Source organism: Schistocerca nitens, chromosome 1 (assembly GCF_023898315.1).
Source record: "Schistocerca nitens isolate TAMUIC-IGC-003100 chromosome 1, iqSchNite1.1, whole genome shotgun sequence".
Taxonomy (NCBI): Eukaryota; Metazoa; Arthropoda; class Insecta; order Orthoptera; family Acrididae; genus Schistocerca; species Schistocerca nitens.
The window spans coordinates 883453184-883477249 of record NC_064614.1 but is presented as its reverse complement, the minus strand read 5'-3'; positions in this window follow the sequence as shown (position 1 = coordinate 883477249).

The window sequence follows — 24066 nt, the reverse complement described above, 5'->3', positions numbered from 1 at the left end:
TACCAAAAGTAAACGCCAAATACATTTGTTTAAAAAAGCAGATAAAACATCGCATGACACTTTCCTAAGAGGCAGTCTCCACTCCTTCCAATCTGACTGCTTAAGAGTAGACCAGATGTGATTAAAATTCAAAGAAACGGTATCGGTGAGAGATTCATACAAAATAAATTAATAAGAGATGGTACTGATCACCCTGGTACACAAAGCAGATCAGTACACTATCGCAGAAGCAACGAAAACAGTATGCCAAATTTAAAATAACGCGAGATCCCCACGATTGGCGAAGTTTTACAGAAGCTCGAAATTTAGCACGAACTTCGATGCGAGTTGCTTTTAGTATTTTCTCAATGAAACGGTCTCTCGAAATCTGACAGAAAACCCAAAAAGATTCTGGTCGTATGTGAAATTCACTAGTGGCAAGACCCAATCAATAACTTCACTGCGCGATAACAACGGTGATGAAAGCGCCACTAGCCGGCCGGAGTGGTTGTGCGGTTCTAGGCGCTACAGTCTGGAACCGAGCGGCCGCTACGTTCGCAGGTTCGAATCCTGCCTCGGGCATGGATGTGTGTGATGTCCTTAGGTTAGTTAGGTTTAAGTAGTTCTAAGTTCTAGGGGCTGATGTCCACAGATGTTAATTCCCATAGTGCTCAGAGCCATTTGAACCATTTTTTGAAAGCGCCACTAAAGCTACTCAACACTGTTTTCCGAAATTCCTTCACAAAAGAAGACGAAGTAAATACTCCATAATTCGAATCAAGAACAATTGCCAACATGAGTAACTTAGAAGTACAGTATATATCCTCAGTAAAGCAAAGCAACTTAAAACGCGTAAGAAACGGAAGCCTCCTGATGTAGAATGAATAACAGTAAGGTTCCCTTCAGAGTATGCTGATACAATAGCTCCACACCTAACAATCGCTTGATCATAGAAAGATCCGTACCCAGAGACAGGGAAGTTGCACAAGTCACACCAATACCGAAGACATGAAATTAGAGTAATCCGCTGAATATCACAAACGTCTATTTGCAGTAGGATGGGCTCGATTTATTGACAAATAGCCAACACGGATTAATAAAATAGCATTCTTGTGAAACATAGCTCTTTATTCTCACGACGTAATGAATGCTGTCGACAGGGGACATCAAAGGGATTCCATATTTTTAGATTTCCGGAAGGCTTTTGACACCGATTTTCACAAGATACTTCTAATTATGTGCCCATGGAGTATCATCTCAGTTGTGTGACTGGATTAGTTATTTCCTGTCAGAAAGATCACAGTTCGTAATAACCGACGAAAAGTCATCGAGTAAAATAGACGTAACATATGACGTTCGCCAAGGAAGTGTTATAGGCCCTTTGTTGTTCCTGGTCTACATAAACGATTTAGGATACAATCTGAGCAGTTGTCGTAGAATGTTTGCAGATGATGCTGTCATTTACTGTCATGTAAAGTCATCAGATGACGAAATCGAATTGCAAAATAATTTAGACAATGTATCTGTATGGTGCAAAACATGGCAAGTGTCTCTGAATCATGAAAAATGTGAAGCCATCCACATGAGCACTAAAAAGAATCCGCTAAATATGTTACATGGTAGATCACACAAATGTAAAGGCTGTAAACTCAACTAAATACCTAGGGATTACAATTACGTATAACTTGAATCGAAACGATCACATAGATAATGTTGTTGGGAAAGCAAACCAAAGACTGCGATTTATTGGCAGAAAACTTATAAAATGTAACATGTCTGCTAAAGAGACTGCTTACGCTACGCTTGTCCCCCTCTTCTGAAGTACTGCTGTGCGGTGTAGTGTCCTCATGGGCTCGGATTGATAGGACTGAGTTAAAAAAAAGACATCTAGTTTTGTATTATCACGAAATGGAGGAGAGATTGCTGCGGATATGATATGATACACGAATTGGTGTGGCAGTTATTAAAACAAAGGCGTTTTTCTCTGCGGCAGGACCTTCTTAAGACCTTTCAATCAGCAACTTTCTCCTCAGAACGTAAAAATATTTTGTTGGTGCCTCCTTACGTAGGGATCAATAATCATTATAATAATTTAAGAGAAATCAGAGCTCACAATGAGTGATTTAAGTGTTCTTGTTTCCCGTGTGCTGTTCGAGAGTGGAACAATAGAGAAATAGCCTAAAGGTAGTTCGATAAACGGTCTGCCAGGCACTTAACTGTGAACTGCAGAGTAATCATGTAGATGTAGGTGAGCTGAGAAAAAGAACCACCCAAACACAAAACTAAGCGTTGAGAAGAATTCCACTTGCAGTTTCTTTCGTGCAAGAGCCAAGAAGAATAGTCAGACATGAATTTTGTTTTGAACAAACTTCTGGCAAGTTTCGACATATTTATTGCTCCCACATGTCACCACTTTTCTGCTGGCTGGCTTGAATATCCTCCCTGCACGTTGAACTTCTTAATCACCTCCCACAGTCACCACTCCTACGATGGCTGGTTTGAAGAAGCTCCCTGCAAGTATAAACTTCTTAACCCATTTCCACAACCACTACTCCTCTTCAGGTAGCTATTCAAGATAAAGATGTACTGCCATACAGGGAGTTTCAGTAAGAGCGTACAGAAATGTAACAGGACATAGAGAATGGAGGTAGGGAACCCGGGTCAGAGAAGCCAGCTTAACGAGAGATGGAAATAAACTTGCCTAGCACTTTGTCTAGCTTTACTGTTTTCAAGCTTATTTACAAGTAACATGCGTACAAGTTTACAAGTACTGTGCTGTTTATTTACACGTACATTCTTTATTTCCTGCAAGGAAACAAGGAGGACGTGCCTTATTATTAGGAAGTCATGTTGCAGGTTTTGTTTTCTTTTCTTGTCCATAAGGCGGTCCTGTTGTATCATTTTTACATTGTCCCATCACAGAAGTTCTATGACTCTACGATGGACCCATTCATTACTAGTGCTACGCAGAGAAGCAGAGTACAATACGATGAAGCAGTACCGGTACAGTTTCTCAGAATTCACTGATATACACCTTGTGTATGGGAAAGTACGTTGCAATGCTCCGCCGTTGAAAGGCTGTACAGGGAACGATTTCCTAAACGACGAGTGTTTATTTCCCCCGAGCGACGAATGTGGGAAACTGGTTCTTTGGAAAGAAGAAACAAGGGACCTGACAACATGAGGATCATTCGCAGCCTCGATTTTGAAGAGGAGGTGCAGGAACGCGTTGCAGCGGAAGCCATTTTAGGTCCTCGTCGTATTGAACATGAAATGGGCGCTACGTGTGGCGAGCAGTCCACGAACAATAATTACACCTGTATCATCCACGACGAGTCCATGCAATATTTGTGACTGACTTTATACCAAGTGTCGCATAGTGACAGTGGTTGCTCCAACACTGGATTGTTCGACAGACTTCCTCCAAATCGCGCTGATTACAGACGAGGCCTCATTTGATCGTGATGGTATTTTGAACAGTGGGAACAGCCGTGTGTGGGTAGAGTCACGCCATCAAGTACGTTTTGCTGTGAATATCTGCGCCAGCATTGTAGGCAAAAATCTGATTGGACCATATCTTCCAGCTGGTCGTCCAAAAAGCCACCTGTACTTGAGGTTCGTGCAAAGAATTCTACCTGAGTTGTTGCAGAACGTACCCTTGCCTGTTGGTGAGAGGATGTGGATACCATGTGACGATGCACCGCCTCACTATAATGTGGATGACGGCAATCATCTCAGTGCTTTATTTCCTGGTCGCTGGATTGTACAGGGGGTTCCTATTCTATGGCTTGCGAGGTCATCTGCCTTGAATCCCCTTGATTATTTGTTACGGGAACCAAGCGGATGCGGAGATGGAGTTAGTTGCTAGAGTTGTAGCTGTCTGTGATGTGACTCGAAACACACCAGGTATATTTGTCAAGATGCGTCAGAATCTTGTTTGCCGATGTCATGTTTGCATTTTTTTTTCGAGGCTGATGGACACCAGTTTTGGCACGTTTTATGTGATTCAGTGCAAATGGTATGTTCATTGTGTCAATGATGATACTTGCAGTTAACAGTAAATAATGTGAAATAAAAAATTACACATTAATATGATTTTATTCCTATTATCTCCTTAAGCTGGCTTCTCCGATCCCAGGTTCCCTACCTCAAACGGTTCAATGGAGTATCCTCTATATCCTGTTAAATTTTTGCACGCTCTTACGGAAATGCCCTGCATAAAAACAGCACACACCTGAATGTTGGTGATACGAAACTCGTTCTCATTGGAATGACTTCAGTGTGTAAGTACGAGCCTGTTATACTGATTAAGAACTCGCAATGTAGCAAGAAAGTGGACTTATAGTATGAGAATGGCATCAACTGCACGGAAGTTCGTTACATTTTCCATCAGTGTTGCAGGAGGAAAGAGAAACTCGAGATATGTTGGATGATTAAAGAATAGACAGTGTCAAATTCCTACAAAGTGAAGAAGCAAGAGTTTGGATAGTACACAGTAAACCCATTTCCATGAAGAGACATTTGGTAGTGTTACGTTCACCGCTGATGCGATTCAGTCTGCACTACATGAACGAAACAAGTCATATATAAACACGTATTGTGGAAATCTTGTTTTTAATCTTGTTGAAAACGTTCGCCACTCAGTTAATCGGCCTTCTGTAAAAGCCTTTGTGATGAATCATTTCGGCGTTTGCTGTATACCTGGAAAAATACATAAACTCTAAGCAGTATCCTCCCTCGGGCATAGGTGTATGTGGATTGCTCTTAGCGTAAGTTCGTTTAAGCACTGTATAAGTCTAGGGACCGATGACCGCAGCCGTTTGGTCCCTTAGGAATTCACACACATTTGAACATTCTAAGCAGTACTCCAGGCATTGCCTAGGAATTGTGATCATCTATAAAGTTATATGTATGTCCTGTTGTAAAGTTCGAACTTTATGTGTTCTTCTTCAAAACAGGAATTTAGTTAAAAACTTGTTATATTCATTATTATATCATTACATTTAGTTTCCGGCAGTATAAGAAGTATGAGAATAGTCACCATGAAGTCACTGTGAAGTATTGGTCCTAAAGAAGCTGTGAATAAGAAATGTAATGGAGAATGACTCCCAGATTCTGTTAGAGCGTTAATCGTTGGTCCACCAGAATGTGAAAATACAAATATCGTATTAACATGAATCACAAACTTAGATGGGTATGTTTTGAAAAAACATTTATGTATGCTCAGAACACTTTTCAAGAAAATTACAGATTGTTTTGAACTTTCCCTCTCTTTCATTAATAGAATAGAACATGGAAGTGCAGTAAGTGAGTGTGTGTATTAATTTGGGATTAAATTTTTAACAAATGAAATACAGCCCAAGAACAATCATGAACACAACAGAAAGGACAATAATATGTTCAAACTTGGAGGTGCGTAGTAACATAACCCAGGGGCTAGAATTTTAAATTCACAACACTTTATTCCAATCTTTTACAACAAATAAATAGCTCTAACCAAAAAATCGGCTACAAAGGCTGTTACAAACTGGCACCACAAACCCCTCAGGTCCCATATTATTCCGACAGAAGAAGCCTGCCGTATCATGAACACTTTGCTTACAAGTTGGCTCAGGAAGTTTCTAAAACCAGAAATGAGCATACATGTAACAGCAAACGTAATGATTTCACAAGCCCACAGTCCGTTCTGAGCTCGGAATTTTACAACATAATGGCAATAACAATAATTAATAAAATATTTTCATAAATAAGATAACTTTAAAACTCACTTTCAAATAAAATAGCGCCACAAAATTACTGAGCATTTACTTTACCTTCAAAAGACAATACTCTTTAGCAGTAGCCAGCAGTAAAGGAAATAAAAGAAAAATTTGTAGTAGGTATTAAAATCCAGGGAGAAGAAGTAAAAACTTTGAGGTTCGCCGATGACATTGTAATTCTGTCAGAGACAGCAAAGGACTTGGAAGAGCAGTTGAACGGAATGGACAGTGTCTTGAAAGGAGGATATAAGATGAACATCAACAAAAGCAAAACGAGGATAATGGAATGTAGTCGAATTAAGTCGGGTGATGCTGAGGGAATTAGATAAGGAAATGAGACACTTAAAGTAGTAAAGGAGTTTTGCTATTTGGGGAGCAAAATAACTGATGATGGTCGAAGTAGAGAGGATATAAAATGTAGACTGGCAATGGCAAGGAAAGCGTTTCTGAAGAAGAGAAATTTGTTAACATCGAGTATAGATTTAAGTGTCAGGAAATCATTTCTGAAAGTATTTGTATGGAGTGTAGCCATGTATGGAAGTGAAACATGGACGGTAAATAGTTTGGACAAGAAGAGAATAGAAGCTTTCGAAATGTGGTGCTACAGAAGAATGCTGAAGATAAGGTGGGTAGATCACGTAAATAATGAGGAGGTATTGAATAGGATTGGGGAGAAGAGAAGTTTGTGGCACAACTTGACTAGAAGAAGGGATCGGTTGGTAGGACATGTCCTGAGGCATCAAGGGATCACAAATTTAGCATTTGAGGGCAGCGTGGAGGGTAAAAATCGTAGAGGGAGACCAAGAGATGAATACACTAAGCAGATTCAGAAGGATGTAGGTTGCAGTACTGGGAGATGAAGGAGCATGCACAGGATAGATTAGCATGGAGAGCTGCATCAAACCAGTCTCAGGACTGAAGACCACAACAACAACAACAACATCCAGTAACAAACAGTTAGTGAATAGTTACTATAAAAGTCAATGGGCCAATGACTGAAAATTTAAGATTACCAAAGAAGAGTATGTTTCGGTAAACCCGACCTGCTTAAGATAAGTAACGAAAATGGAAATCACACAAAAGCTTTGAAAGGAACTTTAACATAAACATGAAAATAAAACACGTATTTTTTGAAAAGTAACTGGCACATGGACGTACAAAATTCACATACGGGTCGATGCTGTTGGGAAAGGGCAAAACGCACTGAACCATTAAAGCACAGACAATAAACAAAGTTTTACACATTTGCAGATAATCACTCATATCACGTTGAAGCAAAGCTAATTCTATTCAACGACATAGAATAACTTTTCCATCAGCACACAACGTCTTCCTAATGTGACAGCAACTAAAGGCGCTTAGCACTAATCGAATTCGACTTTCTCGAGCGACAAATATGTCACCATCGAGTTCGATTACCAGTGCCGACTCAGTGCCAGCCGCAGCGAGGAACTTCCTCCAGCCAAGCGCCGTCTTTCCATGAAAGGCCGTACACGACGGCTCAGTAGCACGTCACAATATTGCTCGGCTTCCACTAGTGTCTACGAAAAGTTTTAAAGTATACTTCGGCAACACGCCACCCATTGCCTGCCGCAAACTTAGCCTCGATGAAGCACTGCAGTCAGCTCGTTGGTAAAGCACTCCATGCGCTTTTCCGTCCACAACCGCCCCGACGGGTCCGCGATTTCCTCGTTGAAGCTTCGCTGCTGCACGCTCGTCGCCTGCCGGCAAACAAAGCATCACCAGTCGATAGCAAAACACTCTGCAATCGACTACGGTTCGTCCCAGTTTCAAATAAGAATCTATTCCTGTAGAAATACATAAGAAAATCTATACATTTTTTCACAAACATGTATACGTGTTCCAATACAATAACGAGGGTCGTTCAGTAAGTAATGGCCCACATTTTATTAAAAAGCTATTAATATACATAGACAAACGCCTTCGTTGATGCTTCACATCTGATGCTCGTTCTGTGCGCCGGAGAAGTTCCGAACCCCTCTGGCGGATGGCGGAACCGTAGTACAGCGTCAAAATGGCGTCTACATACGACTCACACTACAAGCAGCGTGCTGTTATTGAATTCTTGTGTGCAGAAAAATAAACCAAGGTGAACATCCGTAACGTTTGTGTGAAGTGTACGGCGATACTGCAGTTGATAGGAGTACATTTGGGCGAACGGTAAAGAGAGTTACGACCTCACGGGACGTCCTGTCACAGTCACTGCTCCAGACATGCTGAATCGTGCGGATGCCGTTATTCTTGCCGATCGGAGCATCACATCTCGATAATTGGCTCTACAGTTGTCGGTCAGCATTGGAAGTGCGTCTGCATTGATCGAGACTCTCGGATATTCAAAGAGGTGCTCACGAAGGGTTCTAAGAAAGCTCACAGTGGGTCACAAGATTCAAAGAAAGGTCATTCCATCTCAGTTACTGGAGCGTTTTGAGATAGACGGCCTTTTTGTCACGGATCGTTAAGGGGGACGAAAGCTGGGTGCACCACTTTGCGCTGGAAACAAAAAGGCAGTCCATGGTTTGGCATCATCCTCATTCACCACAAAAGAACAAATTCAAGACAACTCCCTCTGCCAGAAAATTCATGGTGACAGTCTTCTGCAGTTGTGATGGCGTCATCCTTGTGGATGTGATGCCAAGAGAGTCAACCATCAATCCAAGGGCACTCGTGAAGACTCTGAATAAACTCAAGAACCGTTTCCGACGTGTTCGATTGGACAAGAATCTTCCTGAAACATGATAATGCATGCCCACACACAAGTCTGAGAACCCAGAATTGGGTTGGACATCATTGCCTCATCCACCCTACAGTTCAGACCTGGCACCCCTCGGACATCCATCTCTTTGGGCCGCTTAAGGACTCTCTACGGAGAACACACTTGGAAGATGACGAGTGTGTCAGTCTTGCAGTGAAAACATGGCTACACCTACAGGACAAGAGCTTTTTACCAGCAGGTAATACGCGCTCTTCCACAGTGATGACGTACGGCCATAGAAAGTGACGGAGACTGTGTAGAAACCAGGAGATGGACAAAACATGTTGATGTATATTGTCATCAAATTCTGACTCTTAACAATAAATATTTTCTGAGAAAAAATGTGTGCCTTACTTATTGAACGATCCTAGTAATTGGAGATAGTGTGGATTTCGTTATAATTTTTGTACAAGACTTGGGTACTGTGAAAGCAAACTTTGATGACTATGCCATTAGTGATAAATCCTTCAATTTAATACCATCTGTAATGACAGTTGGCATGAAAATAAATGTGGTTTTATTGTCATTGACAGAACAAGATCTCTATGTAGCCTGTTATTGACAGAACAAGATCTATATGCAATGGATGATGGGGGTTGATGATTAACCGACAGATACGTAGTATAATCTATAAAATAAAGTTTTGCGAAAGAAATATTCTCAGTGTATAGAGTGTTTGTCACACTGGGAGGGAGAAGTTATATCAAGAGATAACATGTTGTTTTATGATATTCATACTGAGCGATTTAATAAGGTCTTAGTCATTGAACCATGTACCAAACAAGGGCTGACGATGTGGCATTTTGTAGAAGGTTACCATAATGCAAAGTAAAAGTAAAGTTCCACGTTGTGGCCCTAGACAGACAAGTCAGGTCCGACCAAACGCCATGTCATCCTCAGCCAATGATGTCATCATCGGATGCGGTATGGAGGGGAACGTGCTGTCTTTGTCGGGTTTCTTGACCATGCAACTGCTACCAATCGGTAACGTAGCTCATCACTTGGCTCCACGAGGCTGAGTCCATTCTGTAGCAGCCCACCCCCCTCTCCCCGCGAAAGAAAGCAATCCCTGGCAGTACTGGGAATCGAAGTCGAGTCTCCCGTATGGCAGTCAACCACACTGATCACTCATCTACGGAGGCGGACAATATGAGAATATACAGGGTGTTACAAAAAGGAACGGCCAAACTTTCATGAAACGTTGCTCACACACAAATAAAGAAAAGATGTTATGTGGACATGTGCCGGGAAACGCTTAATTTCCATGTTAGAGCTCATTTTAGTTTCGTCAGTATGTACGATACTTCCTCGATTCACCGCCAGTTGGCCCAATTGAAGGAGGGTAATGTTGACTTCGGTGCTTGTGTTGACATGCGACTCATTGCTCTACAGTACTAGCATCAAGCACATCAGTACGTAGCATCAACAGGTTAGTGTTCATCACGAACGTGGTTTTGCAGTCAGTGCAACGTTCACAAATGCGGAGTTGGCAGATGCCCATTTGATGTATGGATTAGCACGGGGCAATAGCCGTGGCGCGGTACGTTTGCATCGAGACAGATTTCCAGAAGGAAGGTGTCCCGACAGGAAGACGTTCGAAGCAATTGATCGGCGTCTTAGGGAGCACGGAACATTCCAGCCTATGACCTATAACGACGAGGACACCTGCAATGGACGAGGCAATTCTTCGTGCAGTTGACGATAACCCTAATGTCAGCGTCAGAGAAGTTGCTGCTGTACAAGGTAACGTTGGCCACGTCACTGCATGGAGAGTGCTACGGGAGAACCAGTCAGCAGCTGATCGGCCTTCACGGGTACACTTCTGAGAATGGTTCATCCAACAATGTGTCAATTCTCATTTCAGTGCAAATGTTCTCTTTACGGATGAGGCTCCATTCCAACGTGATCAAATTGTAAATTTTCACAATCAACATGTGTTGGCTGACGAGAGTCCGCACGCAATTGTGCAATCACGTCATCAACACAGATTTTCTGTGAACAATTGGGCAGGCATTGTTGGTGATGTCTTGATTGGGCCCATGTTCTTCCACCTACGCTCAATGGAGCACGTTACCATGATTTCATACGGGATACTCTACCTGTGCTGCTAGAACGTGTGCCTTTACAAGTACGACACAACATGTGGTTCATGCACGATGGAGCTCCTGCACATTTCAATCGAAGTGTTCGTACGCTTCTCAACAACAGATTCGGTGACCGATGGATTGGTAGAGGCGGACCAATTCCATGGCCTCCACGCTCTCCTGACCTCAGCCCTCTTGACTTTCATTTATGGGGGCATTTGAAAGCTCTTGTCTACGAAACCCCGGTACCAAATGTAGAGACTCTTCGTGCTCGTATTGTGGACGTCTGTGATACAATACGCCATTCTCCAGGGCTGCGTCAGCGCATCAGGGGTTCCATGCGACGGAGGGTGGATGCATGTATCCTCGGTAACGGAGGACATTTTGAACATTTACTGTAACAAAGTGTTTGAAGTTACGCTGGTACGTCCTGTTGCTGTGTGTTTCCATTCCATGATTAATGTGATTTGAAGAGAAGTAATAAAACGAGCTCTAACATGGAAAGTGTTTCCGGACACATGTCCCCATAACATATTTTCTTTCTTTGTGTGTGAGGAATGTTTCCTGAAAGTTTGGTCGTACCTATTTGTAAGACCCTGTATTCTGATCAAGACAACCTTCCTGTGATCCACAGACGTCGCAGCTAATGTGCTGAAGAATAAATAATTTTTCTGTAACCTGGGAGGAATAGCGGAGCAAGTTCTCAACTCCTCCATGAATACATAGCTCTCTATTATTTCTGAACTTTCAAAGTTCGTCTGACAATACTTTGCAACTTTTGGAGTAATGGAAATGACGTATGGCTAGGGCCTCCAGTCGGGTAGACCGTTCGCCTGGTTCAAGTCTTTCGAGTTGACGCCACTTCGTCAACTTGTGTGTCAATAGGGATGAAATGACGATGATAAGGACAACACAAGACCCAGTCCCTGAGGAGAGAAAATCTCCGACCCAACCGACAATCGAACACGCGCCGTTAGGTGTGACATTCCGTCGCGCTGACCGCTCAGCTACCAGGGGCGTAGACTTTTGGAGTAGCAAGACTAATAATTTCGTAGCAGAGCAAACCAATCAAATATTGTTTGTGAGAGAGGTTTGCTCACCACAAAGTGTTTAGTTTATACTTGCCACATGGTGTGTACTAGCAGAACACGCGAGGATTCCTAATATCTCAGAGACGACTACTAAACAGTTCTATAATGTATGTAAACAAGTCCTTTATAACATAAGACAACATTTCTTCATGTGATACGGCTCAGCTACATCACGCAGTAAATTTTGATGTAATACTCAGTCATCATTGTCAACATGTAATACAAGCAAAACAAATATTTGTGGTGATCATCTGTTGATATATTCCAAACGTAAGGCTTTCCGATTCTAGGCGCTACAGTCTGGAAACGCGCGACCGCTACGGTCACAGGTTCGAATCCTGCCTCGGGCATGGATGTGTGTGATGTCCTTAGGTTAGTTAGGTTTAAGTAGTTCTAGGGGACTGATGACCTAAGAAGTTAAGTCCCATAGTGCTCAGAGCCATTCGAACCATTTTTAAGGCTTTCCGCTCACTGGTATTCGGGTGGCAGTGCACTTAGGAAGCTATGTACATCGAGGAAGTATTCGGATCACAGAGAAACTTTACAATAGAAGCTATGGAACTTTTCAGTAGAACTATTAAAATTAGCACGTTACTTGTTAAGCTGTTGATATGATACAATCACGACTTGAGGAAAGAGTTCTGTGCATAATTAGACAGCCTGAAAACAGGAGGGGTTTTTGCAAGCATAAGACAATTTTCATCCTAAAATACAACAGCAAAGTGCAGACTTCGCAGTCTCAAATCATCAAGGAAGAAATTACATAAACTCATTAGGTACATAATTACAATGACACTAGAAAAGCTAGTAAAACACGCCGACCTGGGATGTCACAGGCAAAAAACTTGGGTGATATTACATGGAACAAAGTCAATGTCAAAAAGGTGATGTCAGAAGTGTCGAGACCATAGTTTTTCGCATCTTTCAGACTTACTGCTTGGCTCGGTCGCAGCGTTGTCACATCTTCAGAAATAATTTATTCCAGATTATATATCAAGCGGTAAATATAGCGATGTGTTCCAGACAGAAGAACATTGTCGGTGAGGTTAGTTAAATTACTGTTTCGTCCTTTGCGATCCGCAAGGCAACAATGACATGCTGCATAACATGTACCTTGTTTTCTTTTGAAGTTCTATTGCTGTATGGCCGTTAAATGCCAGAAAAAGAAAAGATCTTGTAGCGAAGTTCATCATAACAGGACATTTAAGTCTGCAACCACACGTTTTTGTATTACGTTTGTTCGAGACCTTCGGTTGAGTTTGAAAAGAATCGAAGTGTAGTCGCTTCAAGTTCTTTCATAATGACACGATGGAACTGGTTTTTTTTCCATGGTTCAGATACGTATGTATAAGGCCACTTCGAAAGATATATCTGCCAATACCACGTTTTTATGTAGCAAAGGACCATAATGGTGGCCGACAGACTGTCAAGGACAAATCACGGCCAATATTACGTACGTATGTAATCGATAAAAAAGATAATAAACGACACTGTTTTGCCACAGCTGTTAGTAAACACTCGCAGATTTCCTTCATTTTACCTCGGTATAATGAGATTCGATGAGGCTGAACGGAATGACCCTGTGGTCATGGAGGCTGTAATCACGGCATGTCGGTCTCTTTCCGGAGGCAGCCACATCCGACAGGCAAAAAGGCTGCCCGCCGGATGTTTCTCGTTGAAGGCGACCACAGTGGCGCACTGTATGAAGCTGCGGCAGCGCGGTGCAAAGGTCTGACAAAGATAGTGAGCTTTTTCTGGCTAAGTGAGTATTTGATATTAAGAATACGGAAACTAAATTAGTTACTTTCAGGCGCTGATCTAGAGCTGGGTCCTGAAGGGGGTCACAGTTTCTTAATTTCTTCTCCACTCAAATATAATTTGCTGTCACTAGCATTGTTCAGTTACCGCAGTTGTTTAGGATGTAACAATAACAATATTTTAATACAATAATAATAATAATAATAATAATAATAGTAACAATAATTTTTATATAAGGCGTTTCAGAGTTCATGTTACACACTTCTAGAGGCTATAGAGGCGACTTGTGGATTACATTTTACGCAGGAACCCATGTCTGGAGACGTCATCCAAGGACGAATCAAAGCATCAAAGTTATAGGCGCCGGCGCCTGCAAATGATTCCGTGACGATATTACAAACTTTCAAGAATGATGGAGGAGGAGAAACGTATCAGTATGAGGCAAGGGTCCGTGATTCGGAAACGAACGAATCGAAAGCTACAAGAGAAAATCATTCTTAAACTTATACAACATTGTCTATGGAGTGCAGCGACCTGGCGCTATATTTCGGTTACAATTAACAATTTAGCTGGGAATAATATTTGTTTATTTACCGGTTTCAGCTTATTTTAAAGCTATATTCGGAATGTCTGTCCCTCTATAGCTGGTTGGTGCTGACGCCTCCTCGGTTTTCTCGTGATTGCACGGACATAGGGTACGACGGTGCCAGAGGTTTATCGGGAGTGACCCATTGTGAAGAACAAGAAAAGCGGAGAGATGTATTATACAGACCAGTAATGATTTGTGTGGTTAGTTGAAGTGATATATGGACACGCATAAGATGATGTTGTTGGTTGTTTCAGTATTTTGCGACATACCACTCCGGTTGAAAAGGGCATATTCTGTAACACTGCTGAGGTTGCTTCTAGCAGGATGACCAAGACATGAAATCACACCCAACTATGGAATTAAGGCATTAGTGTCTGTGTTATTATAATTGTGTGGGAATTCATTTTTATCCTGTTTCATTATAACTGTGTTAAATTATAACTGGCTAATCAATTCCCACAAGAAGAACGTAATTTTCCACGTTATTATTTTCCAAGTTATTATAATTGTGTTGCAAGCCATTTGTATCGTTTTATTATAAATGTGTGTGAGCTCACCTGTAAGTGGTTTTGCAGTGGATTTTTGCGACTCGAAACCTTGCAATAAATAAATATTACTGGGAGTAGTAGCATGATTTTGTTGAAGAAATGTCTGCTTGATGTTGAAATTGCGATAAAAGCAATGTGTTTCGAAAGACTGTGTCACAGTCACTTCAACCTAGTCCTTCCACTCACTATAACTGCTACACGACTACACAAACTACCGAAATGTCGATACAGAGAACTGTATTGTAGACAATCTCTTGATGGAATTCTTTTTTTTTTTCTGCTGAGTGGCTGCCCATTCGTCATAAAAAATTGCATTTCAATTTCAGTACGGGATGTATATACTGCACAACACTGGCAGTTTTTCTGCAGATCATTTACTAATGGCTAGAATAAGCTGATGACTGGCTATTCATTGCAGAATTACTCTGTGGAAAATTACGTTCTTCTTGTGGGAATTGATTAGCCAGCTACGTTACTCAGGTTAGGTATTTGCTGCTTAGTCAAGACCAGGGAAGACGATGATCCTGGGAAATATGTTTATTATTTTCGAATATTATGGCTGGCAAAAGCGAGTTTTCCTCTGCTACCGTTATGAATAAGGACAAAATTCAGCAAGAGGAGACTAGCTATACATCACTAGAAACCTGACTGTTTTCTGGCAAAGACGGAGGTACATAGAGGAGTCAATGTATCGATCAGACTTCAAGCATTCTTTACTAAGAGCTTACAGACTGGTCGCATCACCAAGACGTCACTTTTCGATGTATTAGCTTAGTGATCTAACGCTACAATAGGTAACATTATATGTAAAAATGTGCCACAGTTGCAGCACGCTGCACTAATGTCAGCATGCATTTGTAAAAATACCCCCTATAATCAATAATGTTCGGTCCACTCTATAATCATATATAACATGCATAACTCGTTTCGGAATTTCGTAGTGGGTTACACGCAGAAAAGGATTGTTCCATCAGCCTCGGATAGTTATCATGTTGCACTTACAGATGTAGCGTTCAATGATCACGACAAAATTTGATGCAACCCTGTTTTTACTATGGGGATTGTAAACCAGTCCAGAGTTTACACAGACATTAAGGTAGAACAACTAGCTCTTCCAGTACTGAGAGCTGGGAGGAATTCCGTCATTTGATCGTTATTTAGGCGAGTGTCAGGTAAATAGATAAACAGTTGCAGTGTCTGTAACCTACATTTTAGGGTGCATCAAATAACAGTAAATAGTAATTCGAAGTAGGTGCACATGCAAAGAAGAAAATCATTGCTTCTAGTTCAACTAGCATTATCTTTGAAAGAACTACCTAATGGTCGGTATGTCCACCTTTGGCACAGATGAGCAATGAGGCCTTGGTAGGTCACTGGAGGGATTTAGCACTACATATGCTCGTAAAAGTCACCTAATTTCCTGAAATCCCGGGGAGGGGAGGGGGAAGTGATGAGCTCTGACGCCATGTTCACTCACATTCCATATCGATCTGTTTCAGATCTGGCGAGTTGGGGGCCAACACAGCAGTTGGACCTCGCCACTGTGTTCCTCGAGCCACCCCATCACACTCCTGGTCTTTGACATCACGCATTATGTTTTTGGAAAATACCACTGCCGTCGGGAAACATGATCGTCATGAAGGAGTGTACGTGGTCAGCACGATACTCCTTGGCCATCATGATGCCTTGCAGGAGCTCTGCGACACCCACGAATGCCCGCGTGAATGTTCCCCAGAGCACAACGGAGCCACCAGCATCTTGTCTCTGTACCACATTACAGGTGTCAAGGTGCTGTTCCCCTGGAAGAGGACATATTCGCGCTCTCCCATTGGAATGATCGAGAAGGTATCTGGATTCATCAGACCGTGCAACTCTGCCACTGCACCAGCGTCCAGTGCTGATGGTTGAAGTTGCCGATGTCGTGTTGTTGACATTGGCACATGCGTGGGTCATTGACTGTGGAATTCCATTTCTATGAGTGCTTGGTGCACTGTGTGTTCAGACACGTTTGTACTCTGCCCAGAATTTTAAATTATGATGTTAGTGCCACCACAGTTTGCTGCCCGTCCTGTTTTACCAGTCTGCCTAACCTACGACATCTGATATCTGTAACGAGGGGTGCTGCTCCACCCCATGATGTCTGGACATGGTTTCTCCTTGATTTCTCCACGTTTAACCTTATTAGTAAAGTTTTACTGGACGGAACTCGCAATGTCTTCTTCTATTGGCTGGCGAGAGTCCTGCTCCAGCAGAAACATTGAAGTTTCAGAGCGTTAACGTTGAAGACACTTGCTGTTATGAGATGGAGGAGTTAAGACTTACAGCTAGGCAACGGAAGTGTAAGCGCTTGAGTAAAGACTTCTTGCTAGACAAACTATGAGACAAATCTTGCTGTCGCACAGAAGGATGTCTCCAGCTGAGTGTTGAGCACAGAGAGCGAGCCGCACTATCAGCCGGCGCCGCCGGCGCCACCCACATTCACGCAATGCTAATTTGGTAAGATGGCTCAACTTTGCGAACACCGATGTGATAGGGACACAAAGTTAGTTCACTTACTTTCTGTATGCGTTTTAGTAAGCTTTCTAGTGTTCGTACCTATTTTTCTGTGTTCTTTCTGTAATCAACTAACCAATGTTGCAGTCGCTGTGTACTGTCTCATGGAAAGACTTCTAGAAACCGTATAAACTGTTACGACAACCACAAGTGACCTGTGTCAATAACAAATAAAATTATGCGTGTTTATGTATATAAATGTGCTCTCACCTTTACGTGTTTTGAATATAAAAATTTTCACAACAAATATACTTCTATGTGACAAATACTAAGAATGGCAAAGACCATGGGTATTTCACGTCATGGAACTTTTATATAATTGTGGGATAGAGCCTATTGCTTAAAGGTTCTTGCATGAGAACGCTTCTGAACACACGATTTTGTTAATTGTACTTAAGTTTTTTTGTAATATATGTATAAATAGTATTTCTCCTTTTAATCTTGTTTCGTACCTCTCCCTCCATTTGAACATAATTAAGTGGAAACAATTAATTATCGTTAGAATTTAAGTTTTATCATTCGTCATCTGCCATTCCTTCGTCGTAATGGCGCATTGCCAGACATTACGTCGAATATAGTCCGTCACATGATTCACCTACAAGATTACAAGAAAAAATACTTGAAATATGTCGCTATTTTTTTGCAGAAAAGTTTTCGTTAAATATACATCATGAATGCAAAGATAATAAACAATTCTCTGACGCTTAGGCTTGCTTATGCGTAAATCGCGGACTGGTAAAAGGTCTTGTTATAACTGCCGCAAGTGTTATTCAAATCATAATTAACAGTATAAAAGGTCAGTGTTTAACAAAGAATTTTCGTAACATTGAGAATAATAGTGCAGCTACGTAGATAATCATATCGTATCTCTTTCGGGCAACAGTATTCATTTATCGGGCATTAACTACTACAGTTTTTAAGAAACCACGCGTATTTTTGAGCTAGCCGTGTGTGTTGACAACACAGTTAAATTGATACAACCCGGCCTAGTACATTAACTCAGAATTATTTGCCTACCTAGCAACACTGATTATTGTTAGCGTATATTTTAGCGCCGGCCGTAGTGGACGTGCGGTTCTAGGCGCTACAGTCTGGAGCCGAGCGACCGCTACGGTCGCAGGTTCGAATCCTGCCTCGGGCATGGATGTGTGTGATGTCCTTAGGTTAGTTAGGTTTAATTAGTTATAAGTTCTAGGCGACTGATGACCTCAGAAGTTAAGTACGATAGTGCTCATAACCATTTGAACCTTTTGGACCATATATTTTATCCGCTAATACGAGTGTGCGAAACATACGCGACGTCACGACTTATAAATATTTTCATCCACGGTTCAAAACGTAACAAACCGATACCTTTCATAAGAAAAAAACGGAAAGAGAGAGAGAGAACGAGAGAGACGATATCATTGGCTTCAAACGCGTGGCGAGATTTCCACGGAAACAGAAAGAACAGAAATGAAAATGCATTGATTTATTGTATTGTATTGTACTTGAAATTAATTTGTGCATTTCTTTCCAAATGTTCATCGACTTACACTTGAAGGGAAAACTAATGAGAATCTTTCCTTGCACTGACGAGAGAAACTGTGCCGCAAGGAGTACTACCGGGGAAGACTAAATCCCAAACGAACTGGATCTGCTGCTGCACATAAATAATGTAAGGCACTAGTGTGTGTTGCTACAGTTTTTGTGGTCATATGGGAGGAAGTTACTGTGATAGCCCATAGTACATTGTGTGTACCTTCAGTGTGTAACAGAAATAGGTTGTAACCGTGTGAAGCTTTAGTTAAGATTAGTAGCGAGCTATCTCAATAACTGACTATGGATTTATACCCTACAGCTAACACGATAAATTTTGTTTTTATTCACATTATGAACCGTCCTATAAAGCATCACCATAAAAAGAAGAAAAAAAGACAGCGACAATATAACTCGTCGTATCCGCAAAATATTTTCATAACACTCACCTGTGCCAAGGTTAGAGCTTACAACTGTAATCGACTGTCCAGTTATGGAATGTTCATTTAGCTATATTACTGGGTAACTCATACGTTAACGCTTATGATAATAAACCTAATTGTTTAGTGACCACTTGTTTCTATAACAAATAAATGATCCCTCAACTCATAAATGTATCTTTGTACATGGTGTGGAATCCATATAGTCATGCTTCATTGGGTCACCCCTATCAATCATTTACATAAGACGGTTCAGTTTGTGCATATTATCATTTCCTTAAAATTTATTTCCTTTATCATATGAGGTACCTCCCATCTCTGTTAAGTCACGAGAGATCGGACTTTACCATCTTGTCTCGTGAAGTGGGGCTGTGATCGATCCATCGAATGCGGATGTTACACCTGGCGGTCCCCTTGGTGTCACTGAAGAGGAGTCGGCACCCGTTTCCACCCTCTCCCTCCTCTCATTGTCCTCACCATACAATAGAAATATAGCACTAACTTATATGTACAACCATTAGATTCGCCTACACTCCACAAATACACATACAGCACGACTCTCACACGTCTATAAGGAAACAGGTCAATGTGCATGGAGGAACACCCTTTCCGACTGGGTGGCTGAATCCACCGCATCGGACATCTCAGTCAAACATGCCATATGCTGTTTAACTTAGTTTAATTAACACTGATCACCTTCAAACGGCTGTTACAGTTTTGAAAGTTATTTTATAAGTATTTGTTTGATGCCTTATGCTATTTACAGACTTTCCTAACTTGGAAAAATTATGTACTCGACCATAGTACCCGAGAAACCATACGATTATTAATGTAGGAAAACGTTATTTTAAACTGAATAAACGCAAGAAAGAACTAACTGAAACTGGACGTGAACGACAGCGAAATACTAAACTGCGATTGGAATACGCCATGATGAGACGAAATATTATGACCACTGCCCACCGCGAGATTGAATTCCGCCTGGTGGCATTATGGGCACTTTACCCGGTACGGAAAGTATGTAATCTGAGCAGAAGCGAATAGGGAATCATTCTAGCGACGCAAATGTGCAGATTGGAAAATCCGTAAACATACGGGCAGAATGTTACGGCCCATTGCCTGGTAATGAGGGACTGAATGGTGAAACTGATCGGCTGTTCTGTCACTCCAACTGCAGTTCTGCCTAAAATACTACGAGAGATTCATCGTGGTATCAGAGTGATGTAGTTTTTGCAGTGGAATACTTAGCTTTGAACCGTCGAATCTCCTCCATCAATAAGTCTATTAGGTTATGTATATCTGATTTGCCTCGATTTCGGACGTGATGACAACCTGTTAAATAATATTTTCCAACTGATAAATCTTTTTTACAGCAGAAATGTTTTCTGTAAGCATTTACAAAGATATTCACACGTAAAATGTTTTCTGCCAACATGACTGAAAAAACAGCAATTGTTACTGACTTTGCGTCATACATTGGACATACTGTGACAGACCTCAAAAGCTTTGCAACGCTCTGTATATACCCTGTCTTAACAATGTATGTTCTTTAGTCTATCGTCAAAAACAATTACATTTACTGATTTATAATGAAATGTTAATCATTTACAACAAACTGTTAGTACTGTTTTAAAGACTATAAATGATGATTCATACTGAATACATTTATAAATACTGTTCTTTCGCCTTTCGTGCGAAAATTTGGTTATGAACTTACAATAAAAATACCTATCGTAAAAAGATTAAACATTGAATTTTATTCCTAACATTAATTGAGGTACAGAACAAAATGGCAAAATGGAATTTCAGGTTAAAGTGCTGTATGATAATTTCGTAGTATCAAAATGACTGAAAATGAATAGTTTTTACATGAGAATGTTCGAGAAACGTTAGTGAAAAAGTTAACAACAACTGATCTAATTGATTTTTCATTATTGACATGATACACAATGTGCACAAGTCACGTTAAATACCTCAGATAACTCATAAATGATCCAAAAGTCTATTTTTAGGTAAGTTGAAAATTACGAATTTTGCTAATTAATTATAGGTTTAATTATAACATAGATATTTTCCCTGTTATTTCTATGGGAATGTTATCATGCAATCACGAGGATGAAATTAGAAATTTCGCTGAAATTTACGACAGTATCTTAATTTACAACATCAAGTTTTCTAACTAAATTGTAACTTCTTGTTTTTTACTGTTAAATGATCAGAAATAATGTTAACAATGTTGATTCGGTATATCAGTGAACCGTTTGGTTTAATTTGGTGATAGAAATCAAGAAGAATCATACTTTCTAGCTTTTGTCAGCTACATGTAGTAAATCGAGTAAGATACACTGAGGAGCCAAAGAAACTGAGGCACCTGTCTAATATAGTGTAGGAGGCCCAAGAGTACGTAGAGGTGTCGCAACACGACGTGACATGGGCTCAACCAATATTTGAAGTAGTGCTGGAGGGAATAGACACCATGAATCCTGCAGTGCAGTCCATAAATCCGTCAGAATACGGGGGTCTGGAGATCTCTTCTGGACAGCACGTTGCAAGGCATCCCAGATACGCTCAATAATGTTCATGTTTGTGGCCATCGGAAGTGTTTAAATTCAGGAGAGTGTTCCTGGCGGCACTCTGTGGCAACACTCGGCATGTGGGGTGTCGCATTGTCGTGCCGGAATTACCCAAGTCCGTCGGAATGCACAATGGACATGAATGGATATAGGTGATCAGACAGGATACTTACGTACGTGTCGGCTGCCAGAGTCGTATCTAGATGTATCTAGAGTCCCATGTCACTCCAACTGCAGACATGCAGGGTCCATGGTTCAAATGGCTCTGAGTACTATGGGACTCAACATCTGTGGTCATAAGTCCCCTATAACGTAGAACTACTTAAACCTAACTAACCTAATGACATCACACACATCCATGCCCGAGGCAGGATTCGAACCTGCGACCGCAGCGGTCACGTGGTTCCAGACTGAAGCGCGTAGAACCGCACGGCCACACCGGCCGCCAGGGTCCATGGATTTATGAGGTTGTCTCCATATCCGTACACTTCCATCCGCTCGATAAAATTTGAAACGAGACTCACCCGGCCAGGCAACATGTTTCCAGTCATCTGTCCACTGTCAGTGTTGACGGGCCCAGGCGAGGCGTAAAACTTTGTGTCGTACACGAGTGGGCCTTCGGCTCCGAAAGCTCATATAGATTAAGTTTCGTTGAATGGTTCACATGCTCACACTTGTTGATGGCCCAACATTGAAATCTGCAGAAATTTGCGGAAGGGTTGCACTTCTTTCACGTTAAACGGTTCTCTTTAGTCGTCGTTGGTCCCGTTCTTGCACGAGCTTTATCCGGCCGCAGCAATGACGGAGATTTGATATTTTACCGGAATCCTGATATTCGTGGTTTGCTCGTGAAGTGGTCGTACTGGAAACTCACCACTCCATCGCTACCTCGGAGATGCTGTGTCCCATCGCCCGTGCGCTGGTTATAACACCGCGTTCAAACTCGCATAAATGTTGACAGCCTGCCATTGTGGAAGCGGTAACCGATCTAACAACTGCGCCAGACATTTGTTGTCTTATATAGGGGTTCCCGACAGCAGCGCTGTATTCTGCCTGTTTACACATCTTTGTAATTGAATAGCGTGCCTACACCAGTTTCTTTGGAACTTAAGTGTACAATCTGCTAAACCTTTATTGGTATCGAAGCATTCATTAACTATCCTGTAAATAGTATTATTCACGTGATACTGTCGTGAGCATCTGTCGAAAATAGTTGAAGAATGGGTAAACGACAAGAAGCGAAATGCGTTAGACGTCCACAGCTCATCAAACATGGAAGCAAATGCTCGCCCGCTGTGTAGAGCAGGATAGGCGGCGATCTTCGGCGGATCTGGCGAGAGAGTACAGCACTGGTGCAGGTATAAGTGTGCCGAAGCCCAAGTCTTAACACGGTCTGGAACATGGGGCCTCGCAGCAGACGACCCTTACGTGTTCCCATGTTGACCCAACAGCATCTTCGTCGACGACCGCAAGTAGGCACCGGTTCAGCGAGATCCTTTGTATTGCCTGTCCGGTTGAATCAAGCTTATTGTTCCGCGAAGCCGGTGCTGTCCGGTCTCGCCGTCGTCGCATCTCGAAACAGGCACCGCACCACGGACGCTGACTGGAGAGGACAGTAATAATGAATATGAGCGAGTGGCATCGGTGGCCGGGAGACCCCTTGCTGGGCGGTTCGGCCGCCGCTCCACTACGGCGACTTGCCAGTGAATGAGGATGAAATGATGATGAGAGACATACAACACCCAGTCATCTCGAGGCAGAGAAAATCCCTGACCCCGCCGGGAATCGAACCCGGGACCCCGTGCTCGGGAAGCGAGACCGCTACTGCAAGACCACGAGCCTCGGACGAGAGAACAGTACTACGCTATAGGGGACATTCACCCTACCAAACGTAGTAATCGAAGACACTACGACAGTTGTGAACAATTCAGTGGGCCATCAGCGTCCCTTTATGCTATGTATCTCCCTGACGGCAATGACACCTCCCAGCACGCTAACTGCCGTATCACAAGGGCAGAATCGTGCTGCAGTAGGTTGAATAGCATGATAGTAAACTAACGCAGATGTCTCGGCACCATATTCACCCGATCTCGGGTTGATGAAATACATCTGGTATGCTACCGGGCGCCAGCTTCGCGCCAAAAATTATGGATTGAGCCACCTGTTCGTAGACATCTGGTATCTCAAGCTTTCGGAATAAAGTACTTGTCCAATGCATGCCGCACAGTATCGCTGCCGTGTTGCTTCCGGGAGGTGGACGAACGCGCTGTTAAGCAGGTCGTCATATTTTAGCTTGTCAGCGTACCTGAACTCTACAAAGGAGAGCGCACAAGAATCGTTTCCTTCCTCTGTCCTATTACAGTCACGAATGGGGTATTAGAAGAATGATTATCGGCACACA